Consider the following 14,260-nt stretch of genomic DNA (forward strand, 5'->3'; position numbering starts at 1 on the left):
TTCTTGAGCATAGATGTTAGGTCGTCTCCTTGAATGTCATTTATTCTGGGGTGTCTAGGGCTATTTGCCCCTGGATAACTGGGTTCTGGAGATGCCATAATGCTCTGACTTTTGTTGGTTGAACTTCTACGCTGTCCTCTACCCATTGGGCTATCTTAGTTGTTTGAATTTAGTTTCTGGTTGTTCCTGGACTGTTGTAGTGGAGAGAATCCCTTTAGCAGGAAGATGGTTTTTCCTCAAGGAAGCCTTCCCTGCTTTTTGGGTATAGTCCCTGGATGTCTGGTGTTTTTCAGGAGTTGCTACAGCTCACCTCAGGCATAGAGACCTGGGTGGTAACTGTGGTCCTGATTAGTCAAGAGGTCTCTCCTCTCACTGGGAGAAGTCCTGGAGACAGCTGCCCTCCTTCTGGGTTTCTTGCTGTAAATTTAGTGATCAGCTGTGGTAATCTGTGGCGGGTGAGTACTGCTCTGGTGTCTTGGGGCACTCAGTTCTGTCTGTTTGCAATCTGCAGTCTGCTAGACTTTCCCTAGGTGACCCCAGCAGCACGGTTTCTTCCTTCTCTGTGGGGGTCCTCTCCGGACAGGGGTTCCCAGTCCCTGTTGTACTGGGGCGCGCAGCTTGTCTGTACTGCTGAGCTGGGCGCAAAGCTCTCTGCAGGGGGCAGGAGCTAGGCTGTGATGGAGGCAGAGACCTTCCGGGGAAAGACTGGGTGACCTGTGATCAGACTCGCAACCCTGCTTCCCCGTGGGGTCCCCCCGCGACTGGGACTCCCAGTCTCAGGTACCCTTGTGCCCATGGATCAGCCTGGGAAAGTGGCTGGGACACGCCCGCTTGCGGCTCCAGCCCGGAGACCCAAAGCCTGCATTACCCAGGATTTCTTCCGGGTTCTGGCTGGGTAGCCGTGAGTGGACCCGACTGATTCCCACGCCGTGGGAGCCTCCCCTCCCCTGGGAAACAGGATCGATGTAGTTTCAGGGCTCTGGGTTCAGTCTCCTGGTCTCTGCACGGAAAGTGCTGTCCTGCTTCTCAGATGCGCTGTTTTCCCGGCGCCGCCATCTTGGCTCCCCCCCCATTTCTGATTTTTAATGGTTCATAAATATTTTATTTTCTTTTTATGGTTATTATTTATTTTTTATTTTTAAATTCACTTTACATCCTTGTTGCAGCTCCATGCCTCTTCTTCTCCCAGTCCCTCCCTCCCTCCTTCTTTCTCTCCTTCTCTCCCTCTGTCTCCCCTCCCTTTTTCTCAGAAAAGGGGATCTCCCTTTCCCATTCACCCCATTTCATCAAATTGTATCAGGACTGAGCTGTCCTCTTCCCCTGTGGTCTTGCAAGGCAGTCCTGTTTGGGGGAAATGTTCTTTGTGGAGCTCCTGTCACCTCCAGGTCTTTTTCTCTTTCCTCCCACTTTCCCACAAGACTTCTTACGCATTGCCCAATGTGTGGCTGTGAGTCTAGCATCTGTTTTGGGGCACTGCTGGGTAGAGCCTCTCAGAGGACAACTCTGTCAGGCTCCTGTCTGCAAGCTTAGCAGAGTATCCTTCATAGTGTTAAGGGTTGGCACTCTCCCATAAGGTGGGTTTTTGGTTGGGCCAGGAATTGGTTGGGCATTCCCTCCATCTCTGCTCTATCTTGATCCTTGCATACCTTGTAGGCATGGTAAATTTTGGGTTGAAGTTTTGGTGGGTGTGTTGGTGTTGCCCTCCCTCTGCCAGGAGACTAGTTTAATTAGAGGGTGTCCTCTTCATTCTCTATGACCTCTGCTACTGGTTGTTGTTGTTGCTGTTATTATTATTATTTTACTGGCTATGGAATTTAGGTTGAAGATGATTTTCCTCTTTAAAGTTAAAGGCATCTCTCTGCTGTTCCTTATCTTCTGTTGCTCTTGATAAGAATTACTTTTGTTGTTCTTCAGCCACATGCCAGATGGTCTCCCCCACTGGCTTCTTCTAAGCTATGTTTTCATCAGCCTTACATTTTGGTGAGATTTTCTTTGAGTTTTGTCCACGTAGGTTTGCTGACCACCTGAGGATCCATGGTTCTGTTATTCAAATTTGGAAAAACTTTGTCTGGTATTTTCTTATTTTGTCCCATGGGAAAAAAGAAATGAAACCAAGATAAGGAGCTGGAGAGATGGCTCAGAACTGAAGAGCACTTGAGGCTCAGGAAGAAGGCCTAGGTTCAGTTCCTGGTGTCCACATGGTGCCTTATGAGTCTCCGTGACTCTTCTTCCAAGGGAATCTGATACTTTTTTCCTGCTCCCCCCCCAGCACTACAAACACATAGTACACACACACATACATGTAAACAAAACACTTACACATAAAGTAAAAATGATGAATATTATTTATTTCTCTTTTATCTTCAAATTCAAGATTTGGTATGTTATTTTTATTTGTTATTCTCACCACTGTTTAAAATTATGAGCCTTAATTTTAACTTGTTAAAATGCTGCATTATTGCAGAATTTTGTGTGTCATTTTTTGCCCCTTCCTTAAATTTTGTACCTAAGTTCTTAAATACCTTTTAACTCCAGATATTTCTTACCATTACTTAAAAGATATTTTTGTCATTTTGTCTATGGTTCTGTATCTATTGGCTGTTTTACTCCTTAATCAGTACTTTTTTTTATATTTCTATGAGTAATATAATCTAAAAGCTCTAGAATGAATTTTTTTTTTACACTGAAGAATGGAAAATTCTTTTCTCTACAGTAGTTAATTCCTGAACTTAAAAAAAAATAGGTAAATTTGTTGTTACAATTTCACATACATAAATATTTACTTCCCCTACCCTCTCCCTACCCCCCTGCCGTCCTCATCTATTCCTCTCCACTGATATCACACACACATTCATGCTATTCTTTTTTTTTTTTTGTCCCTCTAGGTTTAATTAGGACCATATGGGTGGCTAAGGGCTTAGAGCTATGTATTGGAGTCTTGATGAGCTCAGCAGTGGGTATACAATCAGAGATAATGCTTCTTCCTGTCCCAGAATCTACCAACAGCCAATAGTTCAGCAGTAAAAGGGTAAGCAAAGAACTCAAATACATAAAATAAAAGACAGGAAGGACAAGAATTATTGATTTCCCCTCTATGCTCACTAGGGCTTTGTTACAGATGCTTCAGCAAACCAATATAATTTGTGTGTTAGTCAGCTTTCTGTCACTATAACAGATATATAGCAGGCAATCAACTTATCAAGACGAAAGGTTTGCTTTGGCAAATAGCACTGGAGATGTCAGTCCATGGTTGAGAGGTTCTGTTATTTGGGGTCTTGGAAGGAAGGTAGTGTACTCTGTCAGGGAGCATGTGGTTAAGCATAGCTGCTCATTTTATATCAGGCAATCAGATGAGAAAAGGAAAGAAAAAAGTTTCATAGTCTCCTTCAAGGACATACCTACAATGACCCAAAGCTGCCATTTTCTAAAGGCAATGCTACTTTCTAATATCACTATAGAGTAAGGACCAAACCCCTAATACGTAAGCCCCTGGAATAAATTTTATATAAAAACATTAGCACTCCCTTTAGAATTTCACATAATTTTTCACCTCTGCTTGGTCATTCCCAGCCTTTTAAACTCCTTCATAAAACACGTTTGTAGGGCTGGGGAGTAAGGACAATCTTTGCCTAATTTGTACCTGCCCCCAAAGTATGAGGACCTGAGCTCCAGAACCTGTATAAAATATCCAGGCATGGTGGTGCACATTTATAATCCTAGTGTGAGGGAGGCAGCGACAGGTAGATCTTTGGGGCTTCCTGGTTATCATGATAGAGATGCCTAGGGATCCCTCCATTTCTTGGGTCAAAGTTCTCAGAATCCAATCACTTCCCAGCATTTGGCAACCTAGACCCCCACCACAGGAGCCTGTAGAGGACAATTGCTATTCAAATTACAGCATGGCCTACCTTCATGAGCTTCTGCAGCCCACTTTCATGAAGGTGTGTTCATGGATACATGCAAACATACGTTTATTATTCACTTAATGCAAGGTAAGAATACAAGTCAGGCACTTTGTGTTTAATGACATTTCAATTTTCCTTAAAGTTGTCACCCTACAGCTTACAGAAGCTTTTCAGCTCTTTTGTTGGTTGTATAAAGGAGGGCTACTGACTTGTTTGATTCTGACTTTGCTGAAGGTATTTATTAGCCGTAGGAGGTAGGAGTTCTTTGGTAGAATTTGTTTTTCTTTTTTTTTGTTTTTTTTTTTTTTTTTTTTGGGAGGGGGGCACTTATGTATACTATTATATCATCTGTGAAAGCAATCCTCTGACTCCTTTTCTTCTAATCTGTATTCCCTTGATCTGCTTTACATGTCTTATTGCTCTAGCTAGAACTTCAGGCACTACACTGAAGAGATGTGAGGAGAGTGGGCAGCCTTGTCTTGTCCCTGATTTTAGGGGAGCTAAAAATCTTCTGTAAGTCAAAGGAAAATATCAACAGAGCAAAATGGTGGCCTACAGACTGGAAAAAGCTCTTCACCAACTCTACATATGACAGAGGGCTGATATCTAAAATATACAAAGAACTTAAGAAATTAAACATCAACAAATCAAATGATCCTATTAAAATGGAATTCACAGCAGAAGAATATTGAATGGCTGAGAAGCACTTAAAGAAATGATCAGCGCACTTAACCATCAGAGAAATGCAAATCAAAACAACACTGTGATTCATTTATACCAGTCAAAATGGCTAAAATCAAAAACTCAAGTGACAGCACATGTTGGCCAGGATTTGGGAAATGGTAGCACCACTCCATTGCTGGCGGGAGTGTGAACTTGTACAAACTCTCTGGAATTCAATCTGGAGCTTTCTCAGGAATTTGGGAATAGTACAGGGTAATCAATACAATCCACAGACCCAAGGAAGCTAAGTAACAAGGAGGGCCCAAGGGAGGGTGCCAGAATGTCAGTCAAAAGGGGAAATAGAATAGACAGCAGAAGTGGATGAAGAGAGCGAACTGGGAAGGAGATAGAATGGGGAGGGAGACATGGATGGAGATAAAATGTGGAGAGAATGGGGTGGGAGGTGAGAGGGTTGGGAATAAGAGGGGAAACTGAAGTGGGGACATCTGTTCGTCAAGCCAGAGGCCTGTGACAGGGTAGGCCCCTGGGAGGATGTGGATGTGACTCTAGCTGAGACTCCTAATGGGGGAAGACTGAAGTGACCATCTCCTAGCCAGGCAAGACAAGTGGAAGGAAGGGAGCAACAACCCACCAACAAGACCTTTGATCAAAAATAACATTGCCTACAAGAAGTACGGGGATGAAGAGGAAACAAAGATTGAGGGAATGTCCAACCAATAATTGTCCCGATGTGAAACCCATCCCATGGTAGAAAGCCAGCCCCTGATACTATTAATGATGTTCTGCTCTGTTTCCAGACAGGCGTCTAACTTGACTGTCACCTGGGAGGCCAGCAGAGGTCAAGACAGATGCTAGGACTTGCAACCAAGCATGGGGCAGAACTCTGGGGATCCTGTGGAAGTGTTGGGGGAAAGATGGAAGGACCTGGAGGGGGCAGGATTCACAACAAGACCAACAGAGACAACTAATCCAGACCCATGGGGGCTTATAGAGATTGAGACATCAAATTAGGAGAATGAATGATCTAGAGCTAGGTCCCCTGCACGTATGTGGCCATGGGTGGCTTGGTCTTTGTATGGGCGCCTAGCAAGTGGAGCCAAGGAGGGGAGGGGGCTGTTTCTAACATGGACTCTGTTTCCTGCTTTTGGATCTCTTCCCCCTAGCAGCCTACCTTGCATGGCCTCAGGGGATGAGGATATGCTTAGTCGTGATGTGACTTGATGTGCTGGGGATGGTTGATACCAGGGGGAAGGAGGGCTCCCCTTTTCTGAGGGAAAAGGGAGAGAGGAAGGAGGAAGAATGGAGGAGAGGAGGGAGAGAGTACCCTTGGGATGTAAAGTGAATAAATTGAAAAAGAATGTCAAATATATGTATGTATGTGTATATACACACATATATGTGTACACATACACACACACACACACATATATATATATACACATATATATCTTTTTGGTCAACAGTTGAACAGTTCTGTACCGTGTGGACACAGCTGCTGCTTAAATCTCCTGGAAGCAGCCCACAGAAGGAGAATGGATAATTAGTTCAAAGAACAACAGCCATCAGTCCTACTAGATTCTGTAAGCTTGCTCTTCTGGTGTAGTCTATTACCAGAGAGACAGGGCATACCACATTACCCCAGCTTCCCAGAAACATCTTTTCAGAAAACATCGATCTAATATGATACCTACAGTTTCCATCTCTGTTGCTAAAAAATGGCGGTGTGAGTGATACTCTGCAAGCTTTGTATAACCACCATTCAAGACACTCTTCATTGTATTGTTCCATATCTTACATATAGGCCTATGAGAATGGTGTCCCTTTCTTGTCTTTTTTAAATCACAGAATCCTTTCTATAAATAAAAGGTTATATGGAATCTTAATGCCTAAAGTAGATCAATGTGGCTGAAATAGAAACTGGAGGATCCTGAACCTTATCATCCCTTTGTCCTGAATTTTATCTCGTCCTTCTTAACTTGGCTTCTCACCTCCCTGCCCCCAGTTCTTCACCATGATCCTTTGTGAGTAATCTCCCATGAGCAGAGTACCAAAATCACTGGTTCAAGTCTAAGGCACCGGGGGTGGGGGGCTCTGAGAATTTAGGGCTAGCACAAAATTTATCTCATCAGATAAATGGCTAATGTTCATTTTTATATTACCCAGATTTATAGCAGTTCATTGTGCTTTGCTTCTTGCCTTGGATGAGAAGAAATTTGCACACATTGGGTACTAACAATATACTATTTCATGTTTATTATTTCTCTATAGACCAAAATAGCTGCCTTAGTTTTTTTTTCCATCAAAGGTGTAAGAGGTAAGTTTGTCGTATTTCTCATTTCAAGGGCATCACTAGTTCAGACAAAGCATGTGATTTCATGAAAATATATTTATTCTCCTTTATCCAATAGCTCAACTTACTACTACCCACTGTTTTCTCTACCGTATTAATACTGGACTTGGTGTATAACTTATATTAGGACGTGCTTAGTGAGCATATTATATTGTTTTGCAACCTTCTGCCACCTCCACACTCACAGACACCCCTATCCCAACATGGAGACATACCCACACACGTACAATTTGTTACCCACTATGGTCAGACACATCAGCATCAGCATGGGTTCACATAAACGGCAACCTTCAACCACAGCGAACTCTGTGTTTATTAACCATCACCTACAGCGCATGTGACCCCACTCCCAGCACTGTGCTGAACACCCAGGTTGCCTCTGACACTTGACGTCACACTACAAACACAGTTGAAATGAACATCCGTAGGCAGATGCCTCTTTGTAGCCGGACAGCTACTTGCCACAGAGACAAGCCTAGGAGTGGAACTTCTGGACCATAGCACACATGTGTATTTAATTCAACTAGGCACGGGCAGATTGTTCCCTGGACCGGCTGCATTCACTCACAGGACAGGGGGTTCCTGCTTCCCTAAATCCCCAGCAACTCTTGCAGTTATCCAGTTTTCTGATTTTGCCCAGCTGTAAAATATTTCTCATTGCCTTTTCACTTTGCGTCCATCTGGTCCTTAATTATTGTGAGCAGATATTCATAAGCTTGCTTTGGATTATTCTCTCTGCAAATTGTCTGCGTATAGTGCCTGTCATCTTTCCGTTGAGACTGCTGCCTTTTCCTTGTTAAACTTTAAAACAGTTTTTTGTTTGTTTGTTTTTGTTTTTTGTATGTTCAGGACTTGGCTTTAGAAATGTGATGCCAACTTCACACAGGTTAAAATGTTCTACTATTGTGGGGGTTTGAGTGGGGAATGTCCCTTCCCCTCCAAGCTTGTGTGGTCCCCAGCTAGTGATGCTGTTGGGGAAGGTTGTGGAATCCTTTGAACATGTGCATGGGTGATGTACACAGGTCACGAGGGGTGGGCCTTGAAGATGACATCCGACACTGGTTTCACCTGAGCGCTCTGTATTTCTCTCTGTGTCACTATGAACAAGCTCCTTTAGCTACCATGGCTTCCCTGACATGAAGCTGAGCCCCCCACAACACTCCCTAAGTAACTTTCTGTCAGCATTCTGTCAAAGTGATGAGAAAAGCAACTAGCAACATTATAAAGGGGGCTTATGGAAGGGCTCCTTCCCTTCCATCTGACCCTAGCCTATCAGGTCTCATCAGGACTGGCTGCATTGTCTTCCTCTGTGGCCTGGTAAGGCTGCCCTCCCCCGCCTCCTAACTCCCAGGAGTAGGTAATCAAAAGTTTTTTTTTTAAGTAAAATTATTTTCCCAAATTTGAAAAATTAATCTATTCCATTTAACCCACTAACCCCAGATTGCATCAACATGCAATCAATGAGCTTTTCACCAGTCCTTCCACGGCTGTGTGTACTTTGTGTTTCTACCATCCTGCAGTTTGGGTCAGTTACAGTGCAAATTTTCAGTTGCTACATGTGGCCCGCGGTGACCACACGGCACAGTGGAGCTATCTTTAAAAATTACTTTCTTGGTTCCGTCTCTTGCTCCATTTTATGAGCTCTCATTTTATGATACTGGCTTCTTCATGGTCTTTATAGATGTTTTTAATTATGATATTTAACATGTTAAATATTTAATTTGTATACTCAGAAACATATTTTTTTTTCAACCAGAATCTCTTTTTTCTGCTTTTATCTTTGTAAAATTTCTCTTCCCCAAAGTCCTTTAGAATAATGTCTAAAGTGCTTATGTCTCTTGCAGAAAAAAAAATTATAATAGGACATCTGCTTAGGTCCTTATTTACCCTTTTAGCTGAAACAAAGTAAAAAAAAAATCTATACTCACACGTATCTGTGGATACATATATATGAATTAAGGATGCTACATACACACTGTACATGTACATAAAACTCCAGTTTAAAATGTTTTGTTTCATTGGTTTGTCCATGTGTGTAGGTGTATGAGTACATGCTCATCGTGGTATGCATGGAGCAGTCAGAGGACAGCTCAAGGAAGCTGGTCTCTCCTTCTGCCATGTGGGTCCACTGGGGACACAGCCTCAGGCTTAGCAGCAGGTACCTTTATCCCCTGAGGCATCTCTCTACCCCCAGAAACTGCAGTTTTTGAGAATGGATGTCAGGGCAACAAAGGACAATGGACTTCAAGATGTGGGAAAGAAGTGATTTCATCTTTATCCCAGAGAAGAGAGAAGAGAGGAGAGGGAGAAGAGGGAGTGAAGGAGGGGAGGAGCGGGGAAGAAAGTAGAGGCGGGAGGGTAGAGGAACAGGAAAGAAAGGAGTAGAGAGCACAGGGGAAACTCTTAAGTTTTTTTTCGTGGGTCCTTTAAGAGCAGTTGAGTGCCATTGACATATGTGAAGGAGGAGACTGTTGGCCCTGAAGAAAGATTGAGCCTCAAAGAGCAGAATGAGCACCGTCAAAGCCCCGAAGAACCAGGCGTAATTTGTCTTATTTCTACCAGGAACGGTATAAAGCTCCCTGCGTAGAGCATTCAGGGATGTCAAGCTTTATTATTTGGGAATTTCAATTACAGATAGAGTAGAGTCCACCCCTCTCACCAGGATGTCAAGAACCATAGAAGAACCATATATGTGATATAAATGGTGCATCCCAAAGGGTAGCATCCTTGTGGAAGGCACATAAGCAAAATCAGCCTAGAAAATTCCTTAGGACAATGCCATGCGTCTCAAGCATTTAAAAAGAGTTGGAAGATCCTGGTTTTAGGGATGTCATATTCAGCTTTCACTTGATGTGAGTGCTTTCTATTTTCTTAAACTACCAGAATTGCATTTATTACAGGAAGGCACTTGTAGCAGAAAATGTATAAGAATAGAGAGCCTGCCACCCCTCACTCAGGAGGATGTTGCTGCCAACTAGAAGGGTGAGGAGATTCAATTTTAAATTGCCCTGTCTCTCTTAATTTTTGTAGGACTGGAATGATTGCGTTTGAGTGCATAAAAAAGACTTATGATGTGATTCCACTGCAGGCAGCCTCAAGCTAGCTCTCAACTATTGCATGCCTCCAGAAGATGCTACACATTAACCCCAGCCTACTTCCCCATAGGACATGGAACTGACCTCAGAACCCATCCAACTCAGTTGATCCCAGGCAGCAAACAGCCTGTGAAAGTTGTCATGGAATGCCGGTATTGAGAGAGTTAATTTTGATTGTCAGCTTGAGGGAATATACAATCAACTATGAGAAGTACCCCTGCATGGGCTTGTGAGAGCATTTCCAGGAATGGCTGGCTGAGGGAGAGGATCCCTCCCAAGACTTGGTGGCCCAGGTGTAAAGAGTTGTTTGTGAAGTGTTATAAAGCATTCCTTGCCTGGCTGTCTTCCCTTATTTGTATATCCATCTCCTCTTGCTCCTCCCTTCCCCCCTTCATCCTCCTCCCCCACCTCTTTCTCTCCTTTTCCTACAATGCTTCACTGATATCACACCCCAGTTTTTTCAGTCTTTTAACTTTGATCCTCAATGTCAGAGTCAGTTTAGGACTGATAGCATATCTAGCTTCATGAACTAAACAGTTACCAGGTTCTTAGCACCTCTAGCATGCAGATAGCCATTGTTGGGCAATTTAGTCACCACTGGGTCAACAGTTTTAGCAAATCTTCTTGTACAATATTCCACCAGTTCTGTTTTCCTACAAACACACACACACCACACACACACACACACACACACACACACACACACACACACACACCAAACAAAGAAAAAATGAAACAAGTGGTAAAGGCAGATATGAACAGTCAGTCCAGGTTGACTCTTGAGGACAATTCTGCACCTGCTCCAAGGATCTATAGCTGAATTTGTGACTCAACAGCATTTCTCCTTCTCAGCCCTCCAGACCTGCATCCTCAAAGGGTCCTTCCTGCCTGGTGCTCCCCCACACCAATCTGCCTTCAAATAAATCAGTAAGTGGACAGATGAGCTAAATCGAGTATTAGAATATTTGAAAAGGGTGGCTCTCAAGACAACAGACGCATGCAATAATCCATTTCGGCATGGGGTGAATTTGTTCTAACCAAAGGGCTATCACCAGTGTCAAAGGCAGTTAGCATCACATTGTCTGTGTATCTATTTCTTGTTACCTCTCCTACATTGAACAGTAAACACATTTCCCTGCTTTGCAAACCCCTCCTAAACAAATATTCTGACAGCTGTGTTAACCATTTTTCTCCCCTCCCGTCACTCCACCCATAGCTCTGTCTTGCTTCCATTCTTTCGTTCCCAAACTTTTCCAGTTCAAGACCCCAGGAGCCTGCTGAACTCAGGGGCAGGAGCTAAGGAAAGAACATTTTCTTATTTGATCTCTTTTCTCTCCACCACAGCTAAAAATACACATCTCTCCACCCCATCCTGTCAATTCCCCTGTAATTAGAAAGGCCGACAGAGTCTTCCCTGCCAAGGCTCTACCTCAGAGTAGAACTTATGGAGCAGGAAGGGCAGGTGGGTGACGAAGGAAGATAAACCTGGGGGCAGAAAGACAACAGGATTTTGTGACAAACTTGAGGGCAGCAAAAAGAGGAGGCTTCTGTAGGAAGAATGGTCTCTCGTGACCGAGGGATGTGAGGATTGCAAGGTTCCGATTCCTTGATATATTTACTGCACGCTTCTTAGATAATGGATGTATGAATAAGACCACATCCTACAGGAATTTGCTGCCAAGTCAGAGGTGGATTCATGATGGAAAGTTTGAAACCATGCTAAAACATTACTGTTGGTGATTTCAGACATAGAATGGGGTGCTTTGAATAATACTTACTTTATTTTTTTCTGTCTGACTTGCTGTTTCCTTAAACTATAATCAGCAGGTAGCATTATAAAAAAACAAGAAATTGGAAATTTGGGTGTAGACTGCTTGGCCAAGCATACACATGAGGCCGTAGGTTCAATCTCCAGTACTGGCATAAACAAATAACAAACTGTTACCTTAATAAAAATCAGTCTATAAGATGGTAAAATCTTTATGAGTTCATACTTTAATGTGAGGAGGGCTTTTCAGGTGGAGATAATTTCTGAATCAGGGTGTAATTAGCTGACTCTAAAAATTGGGCCTTGTTCTAGAGTTAGAGAACTCAGAGAAAAATATTTCTTGAACACAGCATGATCTGGCAAGCATGACAAGTGGAACTGAGGACCACGTATGAACCAGACATGAGGTTCTTGTGGGCTAGTTGAAGGGGGTGGCATTTCTTAGTCCCTCAGGGAGGGGAATGGGTACAATGTTCAATTTTACTTGAAAATCCTTGGAGAAGAGCTTTAGTTACTCTACAATGGTTGAGAAGCTATAGTTAGAAAATGGAAAATACTACTGTTTTAATGAAACAAACTCAGTGGCTCATGGGAGAGCTTGGAGTGTTCCAGGTTTCGAGGAAGCCTTCTGTGGTGACAGAAAACGAAGGAAGATGTTACTATGCTATTTGTTTGATATAGGGGTCTCCCAATAGCTTGTGTTAAGTGAGGGGAGGAAGATATGAGGCAGGGAGACCATTTACAAAACTCACACAATTTTCCTGGAGATGCTGGGAACCTGACTTGGGGAAATGAATGACTGGTGGACTTGAATGTTGCTGGGAAGGAAAATGATAGGATGAACTGATGTTCAGTTTTGCACATCTGGATGGTGTGAACATGAGGCTGCTCAGGGAGAAAGGTCTCGGTTGAGAAGAAGAGAGTGACAGGGAACAACTGTGTATGACAGTGAGACCTCAGCAAGCTCGCTGCTGAGAAGAACATGATGAGAAGACACTTCACACTACCTTCTTACTATCCTGAGCATGGCACTGGGTTCTCCAGCCCTGGCCCTGTCAGTCCCTCTGCCAGGACTGCACATCTGCCATTATCTCTTCTATGGCGTTCTCTCCTAAGTGAGAATTACAGCTCCCTTTGTGCTTCTTCTGAACCACTTCAACTTCCAGCACCACAGTTAAAGCACTTTGTAGAATGTTCTCGTTTTCCATGGGGACCTTCTTCGGTCATGCTGTGGGCTCTGGAGTCCAGCCTTTTATGGAGCAGGTGCTCTGGATGAGTGAGTGAAGCATCAAAAGGAAAAGAGAAAAAGAGGAGGGAAAGGACGAGGAGAGGGAACCAGGAAAGGAAGGAGGGGATTAGGAGAAATAGGGAATTTTCAGTGAAGAACACTAAACACACAGAAGAATAATGTTAGATAAGAGCTGTGACGTCTCATTTGGCATTTGGGAGAGGTCCTTGGCAAGAATAAGCTTCCTGGCAGGGTGGGAGTAGAAACTCTCTGCCAAATTTACGTGAAAGAATGGCTAGGAGCTAAGAAACTGGAGACCCAACATAGGGGCCTTTCTCTCTTTTCCCAGGAAGCTCCAGATAGGAGAGAAGGTGACATCACAAGCGAAGAGAAGGATGTGGGTAGAGGGAAGCGGACCACACTGAATCATTGTTTGAGAGAGGAGGGGAGGATGGTGGAGAACATGAGCTGAGGAGCTTAGCAAGATCTTCTGGAGAGCTTACCATGGCCTGCACATCACCTGCTCATCCAGTTCTTCTTTATCTTCCTCAAGTCATCGCAAAGCCCACCCGTTCTTCTCACCTCCACACACAATAACTGTCCTTCCCTGGAGAGAGAACTTCTATCACACCCTGTCCTGGGTGCTCTAAACTGTTTTCAGTTATGATCATCTGGCATCACTGTTTCTTTCTCCTGATCTACACGAAGACTCCCTGCTCCAGCAGAGCTTTTGCTCTCTGAGATGAACTCATTTTGACATACAAAGCTGACCTGCTCTGCATGGCTATTTAACAGGTCCTTTTATACTAGGACTTTTCATAACAATGCAAAACTTCTGGCTTGGGGCAATTCTACTTTGTCTTGTATTGGTATTCCAGGAAATGCTAGCTCTACAGGATGCCTGGCCACTCAGGGCTCTGAAGAGTCATGTTTGGACTTTTGTTCTGATGTATGGTACATGCTCTTAATATGGGAGGAGACTCTGTAATGCCTTAACCCCGTATTTTTTTTCATTTATTTTTTTTTAGAATTATGATGTATCATTTCTTCCTACTCTCCAAAACCTCCCTCCCACATACCCTTTCTTGCTCTCATTGCCGCTTTTAAACTATATAAATATATCACATATATACAACACATGTTTATAATTTATAGTATTTGTATATATATAAATATATGGAAATTCTATATATAAAGAAATATTTATACATATTTCTAAATGTATAAATA

The 14,260-nt window shown here is 43.2% G+C and overlaps 1 long non-coding RNA gene across 1 annotated transcript in view; it reads left to right on the plus strand.

Moving 5' to 3' along the window:
- The first annotated feature begins 258 nt into the window (after positions 1-258).
- LOC132656631 (uncharacterized) overlaps positions 259-14,260 on the plus strand; it is a 216,739-nt gene continuing 202,737 nt past the window's right edge. Inside the window, exon 1 of the long non-coding RNA XR_009594348.1 lies at positions 259-455. This is a non-coding gene — a long non-coding RNA (uncharacterized LOC132656631). The remainder of the gene's footprint in view (positions 456-14,260) is intronic.

This window comes from Meriones unguiculatus, chromosome 9, assembly GCF_030254825.1.
Source record: "Meriones unguiculatus strain TT.TT164.6M chromosome 9, Bangor_MerUng_6.1, whole genome shotgun sequence".
NCBI classification, from domain to species: Eukaryota; Metazoa; Chordata; class Mammalia; order Rodentia; family Muridae; genus Meriones; species Meriones unguiculatus.